The sequence below is a fragment of the Zalophus californianus genome, chromosome 3 (genome assembly GCF_009762305.2).
Source record: "Zalophus californianus isolate mZalCal1 chromosome 3, mZalCal1.pri.v2, whole genome shotgun sequence".
Taxonomy (NCBI): Eukaryota; Metazoa; Chordata; class Mammalia; order Carnivora; family Otariidae; genus Zalophus; species Zalophus californianus.
In genome coordinates this window covers 4,406,097-4,413,219 of record NC_045597.1, presented here as the reverse complement: position 1 = coordinate 4,413,219, position 7,123 = coordinate 4,406,097, and the positions used below count along the sequence as shown (strand labels likewise).

Genomic DNA, 7,123 nt, shown 5'->3' with positions numbered 1-7,123 from the left:
GTCTCCAGGCTCTCCACCCTCCTCCCTGCCCTTCCTCTAGCAGCATGCCGGGAGGATTGGGATTTGCTCCCCTGTCCACCAAATCAGTGTGAAGGTGCGGAATGCCTGTGGCCTTCCTTGCTTTATGAAGGACCCAGTGGGTCTATTTTCAACCAGATACATAAGAGCAACGGCAAGATCGCTTTGCGCAAATGTTTCCATGAACAGCTTCATGAGCTGTCCACAGTGAGCTGTCGAAACTGTGGGAGGCAGGTGGGCCCCTCCTCCTCCAGGCCCAGCCCCCGCCCCAGCCAACACCCCCGCTGCTAGTCTGCAAGTCGCTCAAGAGCTGACCACCTCCCTCTGAGTGCCGACAAAGCAGGTCTTGTTGATGGGATTCTTCTAAGTCCCGTTGAAGTTCCTATGTGCAACTCCATTCAAGCTCCAGCGATCGTAACGCGCACATCGTTTCCTAAAACGCATTGCCTCACTTCATGGTACAGAAGGCATCTCCGTCCCTGCTTCCTTTCACTTCTAATTAGCTTTTCAGATTCATGATGAATTAAGTTTAATAGACCCTGAAGCTTGAGGCAGCCTCGCTGCATTTCACTCTCTTTAGTTTGAACTGGCCTAGCCACGCATCACTAGGAGTGAACAGATTTATCCGTATTGTGAATTGTATGAATAATATACTATCAAAAATGAGAATTTTAATGGTTGTGTTATTAATATCTGAAATAGTATAATTTTAATGATTGTGTTATTCATATTAATCTTGGAGTTCCAAATCATCAGTTTTCTTTTAAATTAATGCACCGGACCAAAACAATGAGACAATGCGGGGCATATTTGGTATTTCAAGGACCATTCCCATTTTATGCTTTAATTAAAGAAGCCCTCGGTAAATCTTCACCCACACGCTTTTCTTTGAACTTACCATCTATGAATTAATAATGGTGGAATGGTATGTGTATGTATCTGAAATGGCTTTGGGATGGAATCACTTCTATTTTGCTGTGTTTCATTCAGCATTAAGTACCAGTATGTCCGTTTGAGTAGGAAGTCACTTTCTTCGCCATGAAGATTTCACATCTCTCTCCATTTGGGATTGCTTACGCCTTCCTCTGAAATGAGACAGAACTTCATTTCCACATTTTTGATGCATCATATTACATTAACTTGAAAAGCCACATGGAACTGTGGCTTACTAAGACACGCAGTGCCATCCTGCCCACGGTGACCGTGGCGTCATCTACCCCCACGTGTCCTCTGTCACTAGGTTGGTGTTGATCAGGGAGGGCAAATGCAATCCCTACCTTACCTTTCTACCACCGTAGCTTAGCTCAGTGTTTTGCTTATAAAAGTTGCCAGTTTTGTTTCTTGATTGAGGAAACTAATTAGTAAAGGAATGAAGTGTCTTATAAACTCTAACTTGGGGGAATCCAGGAAAGCCATGTTCTTGACCCGTGTCCATTTCTTTCTATATGTTAATGTCAGTTTGTAAAGAGATACGGCACTTTAATTGTGCATCATCTAAGGTCTTATTGGGAGGAATAACATATTTTTTACATTTCAAGTAAATCGAGGGGATTAAGAGCACGTGCAGTGTTGTCTCCTGTATCCACATGTCTCCAGGGGTCAACAGAGCGGGTCGACATCACTTGGCAGTGAGCTAGTAATAAAAATGACTCCAGACGAGTCACCACTCAGATAACAAAGATTTGCTATAAAGATTTGATAATACTGTTTTTGTTCCTTATGGATAAACTTTATGAGAGGTTGTGACAGTTATTTCTCTCATCTCTGTTCTCGGACTTAAATGTCCTAGAAAAGGCTAACTGGTGAAGTACTGTAACTATCAATATGGTTGAATTAGGAAGCTTAGGGTGTATGCACCTGGCTTATTCTCCCCTTTGCTGTGCATACCCTGTCCTTCCGCGGTTTCTGGTAAGGATGGGAATGACGGTCAGAAGTAGATGTAGTTGGGGGGCTTCTGCCACAGGATCTCTATGACATCTCTGCTAAAGGACAAAAAAGGTTTTATCTCTGCTAGACAAAACCCCAGAAGAAAACAGCTATAGAACCTGGAAATGCACAAAACCGTTACCTGGAGGCTGGTGGCAGGTAAGGAGGAGCTGACAGATGCCCATGGGGGTGGGGGGGTGCACATTTGCTTGGAGAAGGGGAGATGGACTATATCGGGAACTTTCTCTGGGGGGGGGGGTGGGGGCACATGTGGAAAAAGCCAGTCTTATTCTCTAGGAAGTCAGAAAAGAGCTGGTAAAACATAGCTGTTGAGGAGAGCTGGGAATGTTGAAAGGAAAAGGTCTGGGAATGGATGTCTGAAGCCGACCTGCCCACTTCTCTCTCTGACCCCTGACACACTCATGCAGACTCAAAGCACAGACTAAAAAGAAAATACCTGAATGGAGACCAGACCTCTGTCCAAGACATAGTTCAAACTCAGCAAACACCATTTTGTGCCACTCCCGAAATTCACCAACACATACATAAAGATTTGAATGGCATGGAAGGATTTCCTGATAGAAAAGAAACATGGGGTAAATGAGGTTCAGAAAAGCCTGATTTGACAATAACTGAGAATTTCATCTATTTTGTAGGCTCATCTATTTTCAACTCACTTGCTTTTTTTTTAATAATCAATTTCAAAAGAAAAGTGCCCTATCAAATTATCTTTTATGATTTTCATGGCAGGTTGTTGGTGGATTCAAAATTTGTGAAATCACTTTTATTCCCTCTACATAATTATTTTTTCATGTATTTATTTATTATTATTATTTTGGAGAGGAGAGTGAGGGAGAGAGAGGGAGAGAGGGAATCCTAAGCAGAGTCCAAACCTAGTTTAGAGCCCAATGTGGGGCTCGATCCCACAACCCTGAGATCATGACCTGAGCCGAAATCAAGGGTCAGATGATTAACAGACTGAACCACCCAGGCACCCTGCATTTATTTATTACTAGCATGTTTTTGTTTTTATTTTTGTTTGCTGGAAAACACTTAACCTTTACTTATTCTTTTAGATTTTTGTTTCCTTGCATTCGGTGTCTTGTGTTGGCACATCCAGTCATGTCTTTCATTGCTTCATGAGTTAGACTTTTCCTGAGACAGATATACATCTGTTAAAATCTCACACAAGTCAATCTGGTGATTCATAATCACCACATCCTTTTTGGTGGACATCAGTAGTTTCTAACAATTGGAGGAATGCCCCCATCACACCCCCCCCAGCAAACTGTCTACCAGGAGATATGCTGCAGTGAGAGAGTATTGAATTCTGCCACACAATCTGACGACCAGTTCTCTGTACTTCAATGAGTGGTTTGCATGAAAGCTTTACTCAGTTTCAAAATCAGCCATGTTCTGAAGGTAGATATACCAAAGTTTTTAAAGCTGTTTGTCACAGGATCAACCAGAGGGTTGGACCTTTGGCGCCACTTGGAAAGTTAAGCAACTCAGTCACCAGATTTTTGTACATGATCTTGTAAAGGCTGAGATGCCTAAAACTATTGTCAGCAACCGTATAGCGTGAACACCACACATTTCTCCAATGGAATATTATGCTAATTCATAATCCTACAGTGCAGATGTAGATGGTGTTACACGTGGAGCTGGACATTCTAGCCTCTGGACTCTGGAGTCCCGATGAGGGTCTTCAGTCTCCCGCCCACATGGAGCATGTTGCATGCTTCGTCCATCATTGCCTCTAATCCCTCCAGCATGAATGAGAGGCCACTTGCCACACAGACCCGTCACCACGTCCGAAGTCTATAAACAAATTACAGATCACGTCACAACATCAAGTGAAATTATGTGACAGCAGCTCTTTTAAAGCACTGCAAAATGTTGTAGAGTGCAGGCAGCTTGGTCCCAGAGCAACTGAGGTAGAGGAAGTGAGGTGGCTACGGGAACCATGGGAGGAGGGGTGACATTGGAAAGCAGTTCCTGAGGACGGAGGTGACCAGCCAGAGCCGAGCAGCGGGCCCGGCAGGTGCAGGACAGCAGAGGCGCTGATGTTGCTATGAGTGCTAGTGAGAGTGGACAGGGGAAGGGGGTGGACAGTGGGGAGGCGGCAAAAAAAGTACACCGAGAGTTTCACTGTGCCTGTTCAAACTAAAGGAAGAGACGTCTCCCCTCTTTTTCCTTAGACAATGTATAGGTTCTTTCTCTGTCCCTCTGAATATTTGCCAATCTTTTAAAAGCTAATTCGCCAGTTTCCCAACCCTGGCCAATCTTTCTCAAGGACAGGGGAGCCTTCTCTAAGAGATGTAGCATCAAGGAAGACAGCCACCCTGTCTCTTGATGCAGAGATGGCTTATTTTCCTTTGTATGAACCCATTTCACTAACCCGGATGGTCACCCTAATGACCAGGCGGATGTAGGATGGACGATGCGTGTGCTGTCAAGCCCGGTCCCTTGAGGACCAGTTGCCATGTACCCTGAGAACACAGATGTGGTGGGTTGCACCTGCTCAGCCACACAGAGGGTGAGATTTCCTTCTCTCTTTGCAGTCTCTTAGCAGACTACCTGTTATATGAATCACATTCTGATTTAATGCTTATTCGATAATAACACTGTTTTCCTTTTGTACTGACTTCGTGGAGAAGCTTTCTGAGTTGGCAGATTTTGTTTTAAGTTTTATTTCCCCACTAAAGGCTAAAGCTTGGGGCAACTCGATTCTTTGACTTCTTTGTTATTTTTCCTGCAGCAGAATGATGACAAGACATGTTCTCCAAACATTTTCTCTTTGTTTATAGAAATATGGTTTATTTTCCAGCGAGTGAGCATATTGACCCTCTTGCCTCTGGCTGACCACTGTAACTTAGATGCTCTTTCAGTAACTGCTGACACCTCTGATCAATCTAATTGTTCTCCATGGCTGAGCCCTGAGGCTTTCAGTACAGCCCTATGTGCCCATTGGTGATGTGATCAATATTGTTTGGCCGAGTGCAAACTCGCCCCCGGGATAGTTTAGTCAGAATAATAATGTTAGAAACAATAACGGACACACATAAATTCTTTGAAAAGTGATATTTTTGGTGCACCACGGGAGTTTTGCAACTCTGTCTTTGAATATTTTCATCAAATTCTCAGATCTTTATCAATATCTTCAATTTCTTTTTCATAATTTTTCTAAATGATTTAGCTCTATTTTTTAATAGATTGAGAGAAAAAAAGTAAAATCATCCCCCCTCCGGAGAACACATCACAATATTAATGACCCAGAGATAATCATTATGAAGACGTCACAATTCTCAGTGTGCCGGTATCTGGGGATTTCCACACTTCTGCTATTGCAAAGCAAGCAAAGCAGCGCAAAGGTATATAGATTTTTAAAAAGTAAATTAGAAAATAATAAAGTAGGGGTGCCTGGGTGGCTCAGTCGTTAAGCGTCTGCCTTCGCCTCAGGTCATGATCCCACGGTCCTGGGATCAAGCCCCACATCGGGCTCCCTGCTCCGCGGGAAGCCTGCTTCTCCCTCTCCCGCTCCCCCTGCTTGTGTTCCCTCTCTCTGTCAAATAAATAAATAAAATCTTAAAAAGAGAGAATAATAAAGTAGAAATCCCTTCCCCCCCAAATTCGTAATAGCACCTAGATATGTTAAGAAGCACCATACTTAAAAGACAAATACATCACTGGAAGAATATTCATTTTCAGCGAGGCTTTCATATTGAACATCATGCTTTCGGTTCTATCACAATAACCCAAATTGCTTTGGCTAAATTGCTTTCAGCCTAATCACACACCGTTTCTCAACACAGTGCTCTGCATAGCTGTTACCAATTAATTGAAGTGATCTTACAGCATTCTTTTTCATTAGAGAGATTGTCTTTAGGGATGCATCAATCATTTGCTTGGAGTTTGTAGGAAAAGAAAATTCAAGATCAAAAAGCAGTTTCCAAACTGCAAGTCATCCCCACTCTCTGTTGCTTAATACAGTGTAAGCCTTGAACAGCACCAACACACACACACACACACACACACACACACACACACACACACACACACAGGGGCCCCTTAGGACAAACACTAACAGTGACAGGTTACTGACCAGAAATCTAACTTCTTGCATTAGAAAAATCACCTTAAATACACATTCTTCTGAGAAGAGAGAAGGGGCACAACCAAAGTAAGGGTGATTTCTTGAAGCTCATCGCGGGCTATCATGACCTTTGAAAATTATCCCCTTTAATCCAAGTATTTGAAGAAATCCTTTTCTTCATTAAGCACCAGTCTCAAGTGTCACTGACCAATACTCTCATGGCTTAAAAAAATTACTCTACTCCTCCAGGTGGTTTAATTTCCAACAGCCTCTGAAGGCACAGGAAAACTTGGCTTCGTCCCAGCCTGGTCCTCACTTGGGAGGACAAAAGGCTGCTCCCGTGTCTGGTGGCGGCCACTAGATGGGGCACGATGACAGTTCTTCAGTGACTCGTCCTAGAACGCCTTGCTTCTCAGGAGCTGCAAAATCTGTAAACACAAATATTCCTATAATTTACACATTGTATTCTCAAAATGAGCACTCAAGTCGTTTAATATCTGTTGGGCCGACCTCGTGCCTTACCGGGTCTGTGTTTCTGGCAGCCCTCTGTGCCTTCTTCTCCCACTGCCGGCGGCAGCCGGGCCTTCCAGCACCTTCCAAGGAACAGTGGGAAATGCCCACGGCGCTGAGCGAACCAGTGGGCACGAGCAGCAGTGACTTGTGCGCGTCGGCGATTTGGAGAATTGAGACCAGGAGGACCTGGAATACTAATATCCTAATATTTTCCCTAAAGGCTCAAGAAGGGAGACGTGAGCCTTCCACTCTCTAAAGCAATGATCCACTGGGAGGTCTTGTCTTTGCTGCCAAGGACAGAAAAGGGAAACTGGAAGGGCAGGCCCGCATGAAGGCGCTGACGCTGTTGGCTGACCTCAAAAGCAAGAGGGGGACGCTTTGCTCTCATGGGTAAGAACACAAACGCCTCACAGCCAGAAACAACAAACCCAAACAAAACTCCGCTCCTTGGGGAGAAAAGGAAAGTAGAAGGTCATCCTGAGGAGTTCCCGTCCCCAGAATGATGAAACCTTGACTCTCTTGCCAAGATCGGAGCTCTGACGCCTGAGAAAGTGAGTCTGAAGGCCGGTG

General features: G+C 44.2%; 1 long non-coding RNA gene across 2 annotated transcripts; it reads right to left on the bottom strand.

The window, feature by feature from the left end:
* Positions 1 to 656: 656 nt before the first annotated feature.
* On the bottom strand, positions 657 to 6,840 carry LOC113920200. 2 transcript variants are annotated; one of them, XR_003519254.1, is made up of 4 exons: positions 6,563 to 6,840; positions 6,050 to 6,468; positions 2,402 to 2,519; positions 657 to 1,103 (listed from the first exon to the last, which is right to left on the bottom strand). It is a non-coding gene; the product is annotated as an uncharacterized LOC113920200 (long non-coding RNA). The 2 variants fall into 2 exon arrangements; XR_003519255.1 differs by having other exon boundaries at positions 6,083 to 6,468.
* Between the last annotated feature and the right edge of the window lie 283 nt (positions 6,841 to 7,123).